Genomic DNA, 18,341 nt, shown 5'->3' on the forward strand with positions numbered 1-18,341 from the left:
GTAGAATTTAGCAAACGTGTTTGCCCCTGACCAAGTAGCTGCTCGGCAAAGTTGTAAAGCCGAGACCCCTCGGGCAGCCGCCCAAGATGAGCCCACTTTCCGTGTGGAATGGGCTTTACAGATTTTGGCTGTGGCAGGCCTGCCACAGAATGTGCAAGCTGAATTGTACTGCAAATCCAACGAGCAATCGTCTGCTTAGAAGCAGGAGCACCCAGCTTGTTGGGTGCATACAGGATAAACAGCGAGTCAGATTTTCTGACTCCAGCCGTCCAGGAAACATATATTTTCAGGGCCCTGACTACGTCCAGCAACTTGGAATCCTCCAAGTCCCTAGTAGCCGCAGGCACCACAATAGGTTGGTTTAAGTGAAATGCTGAAAACACCTTAGGGAGAAATTGAGGACGAGTCCTCAATTCCGCCCTGTCCGAATGGAAAATCAGATAAGGGCTTTTACAGGATAAAGCCGCCAATTCTGACACGCGCCTGGCCCAGGCCAGGGCCAACAGCATGACCACTTTCCATGTGAGATATTTTAACTCCACAGATTTAAGTGGTTCAAACCAATGTGACTTTTGGAATCCAAAAAAAAACTACATTGAGATCCCAAGTGCCACTGGAGGCACAAAAGGAGGCTGTATATGCAGTACCCCTTTTACAAACGTCTGAACTTCAGGGACTGAAGCTAGTTCTTTTTGGAAGAAAATTGACAGGGCCGAAATTTGAACCTTAATGGACCCCAATTTCAGGCCCATAGACACTCCTGTTTGCAGGAAATGTAGGAATCGACCCAGTCGAATTTCCACCGTCGGGCCTTACTGGCCTCGCACCACGCAACATATTTTCGCCAATTGCGGTGATAATGTTTTTGCGGTTACATCCTTCCTGGCTTTGATCGGGATATGGATGACTTCATCCGGAATGCCCTTTTTCCTTCAGGATCCGGCGTTCAACCGCCATGCCGTCAAACGCAGCCGCGGTAAGTCTTGGAACAGACAGGGTCCTTGCTGGAGCAGGTCCCTTCTTAGAGGTAGAGGCCACGGATCCTCCGTGAGCATCTCTTGAAGTTCCGGTTACCAAGTCCTTCTTGGCCAATCCGGAGCCACGAATATAGTGCTTACTCCTCACCATCTTATCAATCTCAGTACCTTGGGTATGAGAGGCAGAGGAGGAAACACATACCCTGACTGGTACACCCACGGTGTTACCAGAGCGTCTACAGCTATTGCCTGAGGGTCCCTGGACCTGGCGCAATACCTGTCGAGTTTTTCCCAACGGTTTATAATCCTGTGGAAGACTTCTGGGTGAAGTCCCCACTCTCCCCGGGTGGAGGTCGTGCTGAGGAAGTCTGCTTCCCAGTTGTCCACTCCCGGAATGAATACTGCTGACAGTGCTATCCCATGATTTTCCGCCCAGCGAAGAATCCTTGCAGCTTCTGTCATTGCCCTTCTGCTTCTTGTGCCACCCTGTCTGTTTACGTGGGTGACTGCCGTGATGTTGTCCGACTGGATCAACACCGGCTGTCCTTGAAGCAAAGGTCTTGCTAAGCTTAGAGCATTGTAAATGTCCCTTAGCTTCAGGATATTTATGTGAAGTGATGTCTCCAGGCTTGACCATAAGTCCTGGATATTCCTTCCCTGTGTGACTGCTCCCCAGCCTCGCAGGCTGGCATCCGTGGTTACCAGGACCCAGTCCTGAATGCCGAATCTGCGGCCCTCTAGAAGATGAGCACTCTGCAACCACCACAGGAGGGACACCCTTGTCCTTGGTGACAGGGTTATCCGCTGATGCATCTGAAGATGCGACCCGGACCATTTGTCCAGCAGGTCCCACTGGAAAGTTCTTGCGTGGAATCTGCCGAATGGGATTGCTTCGTAGGAAGCCCCCATTTTACCCAGAACCCTTGTGCATTGATGCACTGAGACTTGGCTCGGTTTGAGGAGGTTCCTGACTAGCTCGGATAACTCCCTGGCTTTCTCCTCCGGGAGAAACACCTTTTTCTGGACTGTGTCCAGGATCATCCCTAGGAACAGAAGACACGTCGACGGAACCAGCTGCGATTTTGGAATATTGAGAATCCAATCGTGCTGCCGCAACACTATCTGAGATAGTGCTACACCGACCTCCAACTGTTCCCTGGATCTTACCCTTATCAGGGAATCGTCCAAGTAAGGGATAACTAAAATTCCCTTCCTTCGAAGGAACATCATCATTTCGGCCATTACCTTGGTAAAGACCCGGGGTGCCGTGGACCATCCCTACGGCAGCGTCTGAACTGATAGTGACAGTTCTGTACCATAAACCTGAGGTACCCTTGGTGAGAAGGGTAAATTTTGACATGAAGGTAAGCATCCTTGATGTCCCGAGACATCATGTAGTCCCCTTCTTCCAGGTTCGCAATCACTGCTCTGAGTGACTCAATCTTGAATTTGAACCTCTGTATGTAAGTGTTCAAAGATTTTAGATTTTAGAATCGGTCTCACCGAGCCGTCTGGCTTCGGTACCACAATAGTGTGGAATAATACCCCGTTCCCTGTTGCAGGAGGGGTACCTTGATTATCACCTGCTGGGAATACAGCTTGTGAATGGCTTCCAAAACTGCCTCCCTGTCAGAGGGAGACGTCGGTAAAGTCGACTTTTGGAAACGGCGAGGGGGAGACGTCTCGAATTCCAATATGTACCCCTGAGATATTACCTGAAGGATCCAGGGGTCTACTTGCGAGTGAGCCCACTGCGCACTGAAATTCATTGAGAACGGGCCCCCACCGTGCCTGAGCTTGTAAAGCCCTAGCGTCATACTGAGGGCTTGGCAGAGGCTGGAAAGGGTTTCTGTTCCTGGGAACTGGCTGATCTCTGCAGCCTTTTTCCTCTCCCTCTGTCACGAGCAGAAAAGAGGAACCTTTTGTCCGCTTGCCAACAAAGGACTGCCCCTGATAATACGGCGTCTTATTTTGAGAGGCGACCTGGGGTACAAACGTGGATTTCCCAGCTGTTGCCGTGGCCACCAGGTCTAAAAGACCGACCCCAAATGTCCCCTTTCAAAGGCAATACTTCCAAATGACGTTTGGAATCCGCATCACCTGACCATTTTACTGGTAGAATTGGACAACGCACTTATACTTGATGCCAGTCGGCAATTTTTCCGCTGTGCATCATGCATATATAGAAATGCATCTTTTAAATGCTCTATAGGCAATAATATACTATCCTTATCTAGGATATCAATATTTCCAGTCAGGGAATCCGACCATGCCAACCCAGCACTGCACCTCCAGGCTGAGGCGATAGCTGGTCGCAGTATAACACCAGTATGTGTGTAAATACCTTTTTTTTTTTTGGATACCCTCCTGCTTTCTATCAGCAGGATCCTTAAGGGCGGCCATCTCATGAGAGGGTAGAGCCCTTGTTCTTACAAGCGTGTGAGCGCCTTATCCCCCCTAGGGGGTGTTTCCCAATGCATCCTAACCTCTGGCGGGAAAGGGTATGCAGCCAATACTTTTTAAGAAATTATTAATTGTTATCGGGGGGAAACCCACGCATCATCACACATTTTATTTCTCAGATTCAGGAAAACTACAGGTAGTTTTTCCCTCACCGAACATAATACCCCTTTTTTGGTGGTACTCGTATTATCAGAAATGTATAAAACATTTTCCATTGTCTCAATCATGTAACGTGTGGCCCTACTGGAAATCACGGTTGTCTCTTAACCGTCGACACAGGAGTCAGTATCCGTGTCGGCGTCTGTATCTGCCATCTGCCTGACGGCCTATGAGACGTCTGGACAGGCACAAGCTGAGTAGCCGGCTGTCTCATGTCAACCACTGTTTTTTTATATAGAGCTGACACTGTCACGTAATTTTCAACAGTACATCCACTCAGGTGTCGACCCCCTAGGGGGTGACATCACTGTTACAGACACTCTGCTCCGCCTCCACATCATTTTCCTCCTCATACATGTCGACACACACGTACCGACACCCAGCACACACAAAGGGAATGCTCTGATAGAGGACAGGACCCACTTAGCCCTTTGGGGAGACAGAGGGAGAGTTTGCCAGCACACACCAGAGCGCTATATATGTATAGGGACAACCTTACAATAAGTGTCTATCCCTTATAGCTGCTTATATCTGTTATTTTGCCAAATAAGTGCCCCCCTCTCTTTTTTACCCTGTTTCTGTAGTTGCAGGATGCAGGGGAGATTCTGGGAGCCTTCCTACCAGCGGAGCTGTGTGGGAAAAATGGCGCTGTGTGCTGAGGAGATAGGCCCCGCCCCCTTCACGGCGGGCTCTTCTCCCGCTTTTTACTGGAAAACTGGCAGGGGTTAAATACATCCATATAGCCCAGGAGCTATATGTGATGTATTTTTCGCCAACTAAGGTAAATTCATTGCTTCCCAGGACGCCCCCCCCCAGCGTCCTGCACCCTCAGTGACCGGAGTGTGAAGTGTGCTGAGAGCAATGGCGCACAGCTGCAGTGCTGTGCGCTACCTTATGAAGACAGGAAAGTCTTCTGCCGCCGATTTATAGACCTCTTCTTGCTTCAGCATCTGTAAAACCTATTTAAACTTTTACTCTAAGCAGCTCAGGAGAGCCACCTAGATTGCACCCTTCTCGTTCGGGCACAAAATCTAACTGAGGCTTGGAGGAGGGTCATAGGGGGAGGAGCCAGTGCACACCAGCTAGTCCTAAAGCTTTTACTTTGTGCCCAGTCTCCTGCGGAGCCGCTATTCCCCATGGTCCTTTCGGAGTTCCCAGCATCCACTAGGACGTTAGAGAAATAAAAAAACATAAAAGAACAATGAGGAGAAAAAGAGTGAAGAAAAGAGCAGGTTACAAAAAATAGAAACATTGTAAATATAGTAACATCCGCAATGGGGGAGTTGGTAGGTATATTAACCAGCATCCCCATGGGGCACGGTGGCCGTATGCGGGATCGGGGTAAGGGAGTCACCCCTACAGGCACTATTTTTAGCATAAACATCGTAATAGTACAATACTAATTTAGTAAAGCTTATAATAACCAATAATATTAATAGGTGGAAACAAGTAATTAACTTCTAATAAAGTCCCGTCGCTGAATTTTAGGACTGAGAATGAGACCGGGGGGGAGGGGGAGGAAAAGGGAACACAGCAAAACGAGGTCAAATTGGCACTAGGCCGCGTGTAACGTGTCTCACCCGGTACCTTACAGTCAGGATATTCAGTCCTCCCAGAGAAAACAGCAGAGTTCATTGAGCGAAATAGTGGGAGATAATTTCTTCAGGTGGGGAGGTGATCCTGGCGTGGAGAAAGTGGTTTCGAGGATTTCTTTTGAGCACTGCCGACCACTTGCCATGGCTCTCCCCCTCCTGAAGGCTGTGGTGGGTGTAGATCCGGGGGGGTGAAGTCCCAGTCTGGGACCTTTAAGGGTGCGAGACCGAGACCGGAGCAGAAAGTAGGGAGGTCAGATGTGGTGTGGAGAGAGTGTATCTTGCCTGAGGAAGATACTTGTAGGCTGAAAGGGAAACCCCATCTATATTTCAGCTGTCGCTTGCGGAGTTCATCCGTCAGGGGGCGGAGAATCTTCCTTTTTTGTAGGGTGTGCCAGGAGAGATCTTGAAAAATGGAGATAGGGTCGCCGTTGTAGTTCAAGTCATCAATATGACGCGCTTTATTCATGATTTCTTCCTTCTGGGAGTAATAATGCAGGCGACATATGACGTCTCGGGGTCGATCGGAGGAAAGCCCCCTTGGTTTTAGAGCGCGGTGGGCTCTATCAAATGTTATGACGGCGGCTGGGTCTTTGCCCAGAATTGTGTTGAAGATTATCGTCAAGGCATCCACTATGCCCGCCTGTGGGACCTCCCCCGGAACACCTCTCACCCGGATATTGTTCCTCCTCCCTCTGTTATCTAAATCCGATACACGGGACCGTAGCAATCTGATCTCTTCCGACTGGGATTTGATAACGTCTGTTAAGGACCCCAGAAAGATATCAGTGGAGTCTCGGTGCTCTTCCAGTGTGTTTACCCTTTCAGAGAGCTTGTTTGATTGATGCCAGCTCCCTTTGCATGGTATCTTGGATATCCTGCTTAGTTGGGAGTGTTTTCATGAATTGCAGGATATCTTGAAGAGCGGTATCGCTGTGAGTGTGTAAAATAGGTTGCTCCATCATTGACGGGGAAGCAGAGGAAGCAGAATGACAGGAAGACGGGCTGGAGGGAGAGAGGTTTCCGGATAGCCTTGCGGGAGTAGGTTGTAGGAACGATCTCATTCCCGGTTGGGTCGCGGTCTCCTTAGGTTGTGTGGTATTACATTTTTTTTTCCCGGATCTAACCATGCTTAAAAATGAGTAGATGAATACTTGATTGCAAGAGGTATCATAAGTGTAGACTTGGCATTGCTTGGTGCGCTATGAAGTGCCTATAGCATGGTGACTCCCAATGGAATGGCACTAGCACGTCATTAATCGGTGATCGTTATTAGAATAACAGGCACATAAATGGCATCAGATCCTGCTTCTTCGGTAATGTGGAGGTAGACATGAGGTGCCCGCATTGCCGGCTCCCAGGGAGCGACCCACTTCCTTTGCAGATTCTCTCAGGTAAGTATAATGGGACCTGAGTGACACATGTATAACTATGTATATGGATAGGCCACTAGAGGGAGCTCCAGCTCAAGACATAAATCGCAAAGGGCACTGCCACTGAAGATTAGGAGTTAATCCCACTGGTCCCAGTAGGTATAATATCAGAACTGTAAATCATAAAGGGTCCTCTATGGGACTCAGCAGGCACAGTGGGATATGATGAAATAAATGGTGCAGGGTCTCCAAGGGGTGTATTCACATCAATGAGCTGTGTGTTATTGGGGTATATAATATTAAATAATGAATACCCCCATACATTGAGTGCTGATAGAAGCTATTATTAGGCCTGCCACATGTGGGGAGGGGCCCTCTGGATGAGGAAGGTGGTCGAGGGCGTGTGCTTGGGGCCCGCCGTGTCTCGTTCCGGTCCCGGAACTCACGGCCGGGCCTCTTCCAAACTTCAGTCCCCGGCCCACGGATGTGGGGTGGTGGAGGCCTCGGATGTCGGGCTCAAGCTGGGCGCCTTTCTGGCTGAGCGACAGGGGGCGGGAGGGGTGCAATGGATGCCGCCGGGCCGCCGGGTGGCGAGGGACTGGCAGGCTAGTAAAAACCTACCAGCCGTCGCCTCCGTCTGGTCCGCGGGTATTCCGGACCTCCGTCACCGCCGCCGCGCCTCAGGGGCGAAAGTTCAAGGGGCTTACGTCTCCACGGCCCGCGATCTCCTTCCCCGCCTGCCGCCGCCTCTCGATGTGGGCAGGTGTAGGCTCTGTCTCCGGAGTGCAGCACTCGGCCGAGTGTCAGAACGGATCCGGGGGGGGGGGGGGGGGGGGGGAGTCTCTATTTCAGTCCCCGGCTTCACAGAAACACCTCAGGCCTTGCTTTCAAGATGGCCGCCGGGCTCCCGCCTGTTCCACCCCGCGCGACGCTTCTCCGGGTCCCTGCCGGGTGGGAGTGTTATAATTGTAGTAGAGAGCCGGGAGGTACGCTTAGTCGCGGTCAGCGGCTAGCGGCAGCGAGAGGCCCAGAGCTTCGGAGGAGATTCGCGGGCCGAGCAACGGGTCCTGGAACCATCTCCAGCTGGAGGTCAAAATCGAGGCCCCGGCTTCCGTGATCCCCGTAGGCCGCAACCCGCGGGAGCAGTTAAAACTGCTCCCCGATTCCGCGGTACCTCGGGGGACTCAGCAGGGGGTACAAGAAGTGCAGAGAAGGTGTTGGGGCAGGTAGGAGGTTTTAGGTGAGTGCAGTTTGAGCGTTTTTTGCTGTGGGTCCCGGGAGCTCCACTAATACACAGCTGCCTCCTTCAGCAGCCAGACCACGCCCCCGTACACCATAGTTATATAGTACCGTGTGTGAAAGCGGTCTGACTCCACGCAGTGTGGGACAAGCTGAGCCGCCTAAAAAATAAAAAAAATCTTTGCTCTTTACATTGTTTGTTGTGTGCACTGCACCCCTGATTTGTGAATTGTGATCTGTAAATTGAAAAATGGATAACAATCAGTTTACAGAACCAAATACTAGCGCACCGGCTGCTGCCACCAGTCATTAAGCCGATTTAATGTCATCTATTACTAATCAGCTGCTAAGGGCATAGAGAGTTTCCACAACTGGTAAAGAAAAAAAAATACCTCAAGCAGTAAGAAAAATAAAAACTTAAAATTTGCAACATGCCATTCACATCACGCAGTGGCAAGGAAAGACTCAGGCCTTGGCTTATGTTTATGACTGGTGATTCTGCAACTGTTGGTGAGGCATCTTCTGCCTCTCATGACAAGGAAAGACCTTGTCACTCAAACGTTAGAGGTGTACAAAAACTAAAAACCACTAAGGCAGCAAAACTGTGCATGTCCTGTTTAGTATCCAACAGAAGGGTGAGTGGGAGTGGCCAAGGACAATTCCATCTTGCACCACCGTTCATTTATCCCACTGCTGTGTGGCAGTGTTTCATATATATGCTACAATCTGCCATCTGTTTGTGCCGCTGCTCTGTCGTAACTAGTAAGTAACCAGCCAGCTCGCTGCAGACTTTGACCTAGAGTGGATGAAAACAACACTGTGAGGTGGTCAAAATTGTCTGCAAATGACTGGAAATGAATGCTATTGAGGTTAATAACATACTAGGGACAGAAAAAACACAAACATTATGTGATTTTGGCATTTTTTTACAATTAAAAAAAAAATCCAAATCCAAAGCCCGTCAGGACTGTTTGGCAAATCCCACTGAAAAATCCAAATCATCAGGTCCGGCGCATATCTCTAGTTAAACTGTGACTACCACCGTAGAGAATATAGGGGTCTATTTACTAAGCCTTGGATGGAGATAAAGCACAAGGAGATAAAGTACCAGCCAATCAGCTCCTGTCATTTTTCAAATGCAGTCTGTTACATGCCAAGTAGTTGCTGATTGCCTGGCACTTTATCTCTGTGCTTTTTATCTCCATCCAAGGCTTAGTAAATAGACCCTATAGTCTCTTGAAATATATGAATACTATATCTCTACAACCTGAACATTAAATCCCCTTCTATTATCATTTCAATAGTGGGAGTCATTAATCATATCCCTTAGGGTAACAATATCCCTCAAATAAAACTAATTCATAAGGTGTGTTCACATGGTGCGATATGCACTTAACTTTCCTTACAATTTTCACTATACAGGTTGAGTATCCCATATCCAAATATCCGAAATACGGAATATTCCGAAATACAGACTTTTTTGAGTGAGAGTGAGATAGTGAAACCTTTGTTTTTTGATGGCTCAATGTACACAAACTGTTTAATGCACAAAGTTATAAAAAAATATTGTCTATAATGACCTTCAGGCTGTGTGTATAAGGTGTATATGAAACATAAATGCATTCTGTGCTTAGATTTAGGTAACATCAGCATGATATCTCATTATGGTATGCAATTATTCCAAAATACGGAAAAATCCCATATCCAAAATCCGTCTGGTCCCAAGCATTTTGGATAAGGGATACTCAACCTGTATAGTGAAAATTGTAAGGAAAGTTAGTGCATATTACACTGTGTGAACACAGCTTGCGATGCTGATGCGCGGTCCCACGCGAGCGCCATCGCAAGAAAAGATATACTGCACAGGCAGTCCAACATTGACTATATCGGCAGGGCTGGGCTCCGGCCTCATCGAATAGCCAGTGTCAGGCAAACAGCGCATTGCGCCGTGTGTACACAGCTCAAGAAGGTGCCATCATTGGCTGATTTGCCTCCCATGGGATTTATTAACAAATACACACTGGTAGGATTATTCCCACGGCAGGTTCAGAATCTGTAGAACCAACTTACATACAAATACATAGTAACATAGTATCTAAGGTTGAAAAAAAGACAATTTGTCCACCGAGTTCAACCTATTGGTGGTCTCCTATGCAGTTTTTAGGACTAATTTTGCCTCATGCTGATGTCAGCCTTTTTGTTTTAATGACAGCCGTTTTGTTTTAATAACTATAGTGCGTGACTAAGCACTATAACCCTGAATATCCTTATCCATTAGGAATTTATCTAACCCATTCTTAAAGGTGTTGACTGAGTCTGCCGTTACTACTTCCTCAGGCAGGGAATTCCAAACACGTATTGTCTATACTGTGAAAAAACCCTTTCGCCGCATTGTGCAGAATCTCCTCTCCTCTAACCTAAGCGAGTGCCCACGTGTCCTCTGAGCTGATCTTATCAAAAACAGGTCCCGTGCATGCTCTGTATATTGTCCCCTTATATATTTGTAGATGTTGATCATGTCCCCTCTTAGTCTCCTCTTTTCCAGTGTAAACATGCCTAGTCTTGCAAGCCTTTCCTCTTATTCCAGATTCTCCATTCCCTTGATTAGTATGGTCACCCGCCTCTGAACCTTTTCAAGCTCCAGGATATCCTTTTTGAAGTATGGTGCCCAAAATTGTACACAGTATTCTCGATGTGGCCTCACTAGTGATTGATATAATGGTAGTATAACACTATCGTCCCTTGCATCAATTCCCCGTTTTATGCATGCTAATATCTTATTAGCATTCTTTGCTGCAATCCTACTTTGGGTACTGCTACTAATACCCCTTTTACACTCGCACTCCCGGGTCACTCCCGGGTTGCTTCCCGGGATGCGTCCCGGGATGCCTTCCCGCGACTGACCCCTTTCACACTGCACTAAGACCTGGGATCGACCCGGGACAGCCCCATTTACACTGATCCCGGGATATTCCTGCAAATGCACATGTATGTCATTAGAAATGGCCTTTTCTGGCTCACATTGATGAGGTCACACTAGTCAACAAAGGGAGGGGTGGTGCCTGCTCACACCATTGCTGCAGTCATGGCCGACGGAGTAACAGTGTGTATGCCTGAGCTCATGATTCTTTCTGCTTTGCAGATGTTTCATACAGCCACTGACAGCATGATGCAGCTTGTCACACTGTGCAGTATACTGCACATATATTTCATGAGGAGGAGGAGGGCGCAATTTATGCTGGATAGGGCTGCTAGTCGCCGCCAATATTTGCGCAGGAGGAGAGCCCTCATATCATCCAGGATGAGTACCATACTTGCTGCTGTGTGCGGATGATTCCCCTGGCTTGCAGCATCTTGGAGATGTTTTGATAAATTACTGCATCTTTAACTGTGCCTGTGATCTGCCTCATTATTTCCTCCTCTCCCCTAATGCTCAGCAACTCTCTCACCTCCAGGTCTGTCCAGGTCGCCATGCTGCCTTCCTCACACGCATCAAGGACGCTCCCCAGGGCTCTGAAAGATGACATCATCTTTTCTGAGCCCATGAAAGCTCCAATCGGAGGCCTTTTAACAGTCCCGGGTAGTGAATCCCGGGACGGGCCCTTTCACACTACCCAGCTTCCCGGGACGGTCCCGGGTTCAACCCTGCTTTTGACCTGGGATGAAATCCCGGGATGCTCGTCCTGGGAAATTGTCCCTGTACCCATTTACACTGAGAAGAATCCCGGGATGATGCGCGTTCACGTGCAATATCCCAGGATTTTTCTGCGAGTGTAAAAGGGGTATTAGTTTGCTACCTAGGTGAACACCCAAGTCTTTTTCCAGTACAGAATACCCTAATATTACCCCATTTAGTATGTAGGTGTTGTTTTTGTTCTTGCTACCACAATGCATTACCCCTCACTTGTGGGTATTGAATCTCATTCTCCATTTAGCTGCCCATGCGTCTAGTTTCACTAAGTTGTTCTGAAGAGACTCAGCATCCCCCTCCGTATTTATTAGAGATGAGCGGGTTCGGTTTCTCTGAATCCGAACCCGCACGAACTTCATGTTTTTTTTCACGGGTCCGAGCGACTCGGATCTTCCCGCCTTGCTCGGTTAACCCGAGCGCGCCCGAACGTCATCATGACGCTGTCGGATTCTCGCGAGACTCGGATTCTATATAAGGAGCCGCGCGTCGCCGCCATTTTCACACGTGCATTGAGATTGATAGGGAGAGGACGTGGCTGGCGTCCTCTCCATTTAGATTAGGAGAGAGAGAGAGAGATTGACCTGAGGCTGATACTGTAGAAGAGAGTGCAGAGTTTAGTGACTGACCACAGTGACCACCAGCAGTGCAGTTGTTTTATTTAATATATCCGTTCTCTGCCTGAAAAAAACGGTACACACAGTGACTCAGTCACATACCATATCTGTGTGCACTGCTCAGCCCAGTGTGCTGCATGCCTGCATCATCTATGTATATATTATATATCTGACTGTGCTCAGCTCACACAGCTTATAATTGTGGGGGAGACTGGGGAGCACTGCAGTGCCAGTTATAGGTTATAGCAGGAGCCAGGAGTACAAGACAGTCACATACCATATCTGTGTGCACTGCTCAGCCCAGTGTGCTGCATCATCTATGTATATATTATATATCTGACTGTGCTCAGCTCACACAGCTTATAATTGTGGGGGAGACTGGGGAGCACTGCAGTGCCAGTTATAGGTTATAGCAGGAGCCAGGAGTACATATTATATTAAAATTAAACAGTGCACACTTTTGCTGCAGGAGTGCCACTGCCAGTGTGACTGACCAGTGACCTGACCACACTGACCACCAGTATAGTTAGTAGTATACTATATTGTGATTGCCTGAAAAAGTTAAACACTCGTCGTGTGACTTCACTTGTGTGGTGTTTTTTTTTTTATTCTATAAAAAACTCATTCTGCTGACAGACAGTGTCCAGCAGGTCCGTCATTATATAATATATATACCTGTCCGGCTGCAGTAGTGATATATATATATTTTTTATGTCATTATTTATCATCCAGTCGCAGCAGACACAGTACGGTAGTTCACGGCTGTAGCTACCTCTGTGTCGGCACTCGGCAGTCCATCCATAATTGTATACCACCTACCCGTGGTTTTTTTTTCTTTCTTCTTTATACATACATACTACTACATCTCTTTATCAACCAGTCTATATTAGCAGCAGACACAGTACAGTACGGTAGTTCACGGCTGTGGCTACCTCTGTGTCGGCACTCGGCAGTCCGTCCATAATTGTATACCACCTAACCGTGGTTTTCTTTTCTTTCTTCTTTATACATACATACTACGACATCTCTTTATCAACCAGTCTATATTAGCAGCAGACACAGTACAGTACGGTAGTTCACGGCTGTGGCTACCTCTGTGTCGGCACTCGGCAGTCCGTCCATAATTGTATACCACCTAACCGTGGTTTTTTTTTCTTTCTTCTTCATACATACATACATACTACGACATCTCTTTATCAACCAGTCTATATTAGCAGCAGACACAGTACAGTACGGTAGTTCACGGCTGTGGCTACCTCTGTGTCGGCACTCGGCAGTCCGTCCATAATTGTATACCACCTAACCGTGGTTTTTTTTTCTTTCTTCTTTATACATACATACTACGACATCTCTTTATCAACCAGTCTATATTAGCAGCAGACACAGTACAGTACGGTAGTTCACGGCTGTGGCTACCTCTGTGTCGGCACTCGGCAGTCCGTCCATAATTGTATACCACCTAACCGTGTTTTTTTTTTCTTTCTTCTTCATACATACATACTACGACATCTCTTTATCAACCAGTCTATATTAGCAGCAGACACAGTACAGTACGGTAGTTCACGGCTGTGGCTACCTCTGTGTCGGCACTCGGCAGTCCGTCCATAATTGTATACCACCTACCCGTGGTTTTTTTTTCTTTCTTCTTTATACATACATACTACTACATCTCTTTATCAACCAGTCTATATTAGCAGCAGACACAGTACAGTACGGTAGTTCACGGCTGTGGCTACCTCTGTGTCGGCACTCGGCAGTCCGTCCATAATTGTATACCACCTACCCGTGGTTTTTTTTTCTTTCTTCTTCATACATACATACTACGACATCTCTTTATCAACCAGTCTATATTAGCAGCAGACACAGTACAGTACGGTAGTTCACGGCTGTGGCTACCTCTGTGTCGGCACTCGGCAGTCCGTCCATAATTGTATACCACCTAACCGTGGTTTTTTTTTCTTTCTTCTTCATACATACATACTACGACATCTCTTTATCAACCAGTCTATATTAGCAGCAGACACAGTACGGTAGTTCACGGCTGTAGCTACCTCTGTGTCGGCACTCGGCAGTCCGTCCATAATTGTATACTAGTATCCATCCATCTCCATTGTTTACCTGAGGTGCCTTTTAGTTGTGCCTATTAAAATATGGAGAACAAAAATGTTGAGGTTCCAAAATTAGGGAAAGATCAAGATCCACTTCCACCTCGTGCTGAAGCTGCTGCCACTAGTCATGGCCGAGACGATGAAATGCCAGCAACGTCGTCTGCCAAGGCCGATGCCCAATGTCATAGTACAGAGCATGTCAAATCCAAAACACCAAATATCAGTAAAAAAAGGACTCCAAAACCTAAAATAAAATTGTCGGAGGAGAAGCGTAAACTTGCCAATATGCCATTTACCACACGGAGTGGCAAGGAACGGCTGAGGCCCTGGCCTATGTTCATGGCTAGTGGTTCAGCTTCACATGAGGATGGAGGCACTCAGCCTCTCGCTAGAAAAATGAAAAGACTCAAGCTGGCAAAAGCAGTAGCACCGCAAAGAACTGTGCGTTCTTCGAAATCCCAAATCCACAAGGAGAGTCCAATTGTGTCGGTTGCGATGCCTGACCTTCCCAACACTGGACGTGAAGAGCATGCGCCTTCCACCATTTGCACGCCCCCTGCAAGTGCTGGAAGGAGCACCCGCAGTCCAGTTCCTGATAGTCAGATTGAAGATGTCAGTGTTGAAGTACACCAGGATGAGGAGGATATGGGTGTTGCTGGCGCTGGGGAGGAAATTGACCAGGAGGATTCTGATGGTGAGGTGGTTTGTTTAAGTCAGGCACCCGGGGAGACACCTGTTGTCCGTGGGAGGAATATGGCCGTTGACATGCCTGGTGAAAATACCAAAAAAATCAGCTCTTCGGTGTGGAACTATTTCAACAGAAATGCGGACAACAGGTGTCAAGCCGTGTGTTCCCTTTGTCAAGCTGTAATAAGTAGGGGTAAGGACGTTAACCACCTCGGAACATCCTCCCTTATACGTCACCTGCAGCGCATTCATAATAAGTCAGTGACAAGTTCAAAAACTTTGGGTGACAGCGGAAGCAGTCCACTGACCAGTAAATCCCTTCCTCTTGTAACCAAGCTCACGCAAACCACCCCACCAACTCCCTCAGTGTCAATTTCCTCCTTCCCCAGGAATGCCAATAGTCCTGCAGGCAATGTCACTGGCAATTCTGACGAGTCCTCTCCTGCCTGGGATTCCTCCGATGCATCCTTGCGTGTAACGCCTACTGCTGCTGGCGCTGCTGTTGTTGCTGCTGGGAGTCGATGGTCATCCCAGAGGGGAAGTCGTAAGCCCACTTGTACTACTTCCAGTAAGCAATTGACTGTTCAACAGTCCTTTGCGAGGAAGATGAAATATCACAGCAGTCATCCTGCTGCAAAGCGGATAACTGAGGCCTTGACAACTATGTTGGTGTTAGACGTGCGTCCGGTATCCGCCGTTAGTTCACAGGGAACTAGACAATTTATTGAGGCAGTGTGCCCCCGTTACCAAATACCATCTAGGTTCCACTTCTCTAGGCAGGCGATACCGAGAATGTACACGGACGTCAGAAAAAGACTCACCAGTGTCCTAAAAAATGCAGTTGTACCCAATGTCCACTTAACCACGGACATGTGGACAAGTGGAGCAGGGCAGGGTCAGGACTATATGACTGTGACAGCCCACTGGGTAGATGTATGGACTCCCGCCGCAAGAACAGCAGCGGCGGCACCAGTAGCAGCATCTCGCAAACGCCAACTCTTTCCTAGGCAGGCTACGCTTTGTATCACCGGTTTCCAGAATACGCACACAGCTGAAAACCTCTTACGGCAACTGAGGAAGATCATCGCGGAATGGCTTACCCCAATTGGACTCTCCTGTGGATTTGTGGCATCGGACAACGCCAGCAATATTGTGTGTGCATTAAATATGGGCAAATTCCAGCACGTCCCATGTTTTGCACATACCTTGAATTTGGTGGTGCAGAATTATTTAAAAAACGACAGGGGCGTGCAAGAGATGCTGTTGGTGGCCAGAAAAATTGCGGGACACTTTCGGCGTACAGGCACCATGTACAGAAGACTGGAGCACCACCAAAAACTACTGAACCTGCCCTGCCATCATCTGAAGCAAGAAGTGGTAACGAGGTGGAATTCAACCCTCTATATGCTTCAGAGGTTGGAGGAGCAGCAAAAGGCCATTCAAGCCTATACAATTGAGCACGATATAGGAGGTGGAATGCACCTGTCTCAAGCGCAGTGGAGAATGATTTCAACGTTGTGCAAGGTTCTGATGCCCTTTGAACTTGCCACACGTGAAGTCAGTTCAGACACTGCCAGCCTGAGTCAGGTCATTCCCCTCATCAGGCTTTTGCAGAAGAAGCTGGAGACATTGAAGGAGGAGCTAACATGGAGCGATTCCACTAGGCATGTGGGACTTGTGGATGGAGCCCTTAATTCGCTTAACAAGGATTCACGGGTGGTCAATCTGTTGAAATCAGAGCACTACATTTTGGCCACCGTGCTCGATCCTAGATTTAAAGCCTACCTTGGATCTCTCTTTCCGGCAGACACAAGTCTGCTGGGGTTGAAAGACCTGCTGGTGAGAAAATTGTCAAGTCAAGCGGAACGCGACCTGTCAACATCTCCTCCTTCACATTCTCCCGCAACTGGGGGTGCGAGGAAAAGGCTCAGAATTCCGAGCCCACCCGCTGGCGGTGATGCAGGGCAGTCTGGAGCGACTGCTGATGCTGACATCTGGTCCGGACTGAAGGACCTGACAACGATTACGGACATGTCGTCTACTGTCACTGCATATGATTCTCTCACCATTGAAAGAATGGTGGAGGATTATATGAGTGACCGCATCCAAGTAGGCACGTCACACAGTCCATACTTATACTGGCAGGAAAAAGAGGCAATTTGGAGGCCATTGCACAAACTGGCTTTATTCTACTTAAGTTGCCCTCCCACAAGTGTGTACTCCGAAAGAGTGTTTAGTGCCGCCGCTCACCTTGTCAGCAATCGGCGTACGAGGTTACATCCAGAAAATGTGGAGAAGATGATGTTCATTAAAATGAATTATAATCAATTCCTCCGCGGAGACATTGACCAGCAGCAATTGCCTCCACAAAGTACACAGGGAGCTGAGATGGTGGATTCCAGTGGGGACGAATTGATAATCTGTGAGGAGGGGGATGTACACGGTGATATATCGGAGGGTGATGATGAGGTGGACATCTTGCCTCTGTAGAGCCAGTTTGTGCAAGGAGAGATTAATTGCTTCTTTTTTGGGGGGGGTCCAAACCAACCCGTCATATCAGTCACAGTCGTGTGGCAGACCCTGTCACTGAAATGATGGGTTGGTTAAAGTGTGCATGTCCTGTTTTGTTTATACAACATAAGGGTGGGTGGGAGGGCCCAAGGACAATTCCATCTCTTTTTTTCTTTTATTTTTCTTTGCGTCATGTGCTGTTTGGGGAGGGTTTTTTGGAAGGGACATCCTGCGTGACACTGCAGTGCCACTCCTAAATGGGCCCGGTGTTTGTGTCGGCCACTAGGGTCGCTAATCTTACTCACACAGTCAGCTACCTCATTGCGCCTCTTTTTTTCTTTGCGTCATGTGCTGATTGGGGAGGGTTTTTTGGAAGGGACATCCTGCGTGACACTGCAGTGACACTCCTAAATGGGCCCGGTGTTTGTGTCGGCCACTAGGGTCGCTAATCTTACTCACACAGTCAGCTACCTCATTGCGCCTCTTTTTTTCTTTGCGTCATGTGCTGATTGGGGAGGGTTTTTTGGAAGGGACATCCTGCGTGACACTGCAGTGCCACTCCTAAATGGGCCCGGTGTTTGTGTCGGCCACTAGGGTCGCTAATCTTACTCACACAGTCAGCTACCTCATTGCGCCTCTTTTTTTCTTTGCGTCATGTGCTGATTGGGGAGGGTTTTTTGGAAGGGACATCCTGCGTGACACTGCAGTGCCACTCCTAAATGGGCCCGGTGTTTGTGTCGGCCACTAGGGTCGCTAATCTTACTCACACAGTCAGCTACCTCATTGCGCCTCTTTTTTTCTTTGCGTCATGTGCTGATTGGGGAGGGTTTTTTGGAAGGGACATCCTGCGTGACACTGCAGTGCCACTCCTAAATGGGCCCGGTGTTTGTGTCGGCCACTAGGGTCGCTAATCTTACTCACACAGTC

This window comes from Pseudophryne corroboree, chromosome 11 (assembly GCF_028390025.1).
Source record: "Pseudophryne corroboree isolate aPseCor3 chromosome 11, aPseCor3.hap2, whole genome shotgun sequence".
Lineage (NCBI taxonomy): Eukaryota > Metazoa > Chordata > Amphibia > Anura > Myobatrachidae > Pseudophryne > Pseudophryne corroboree.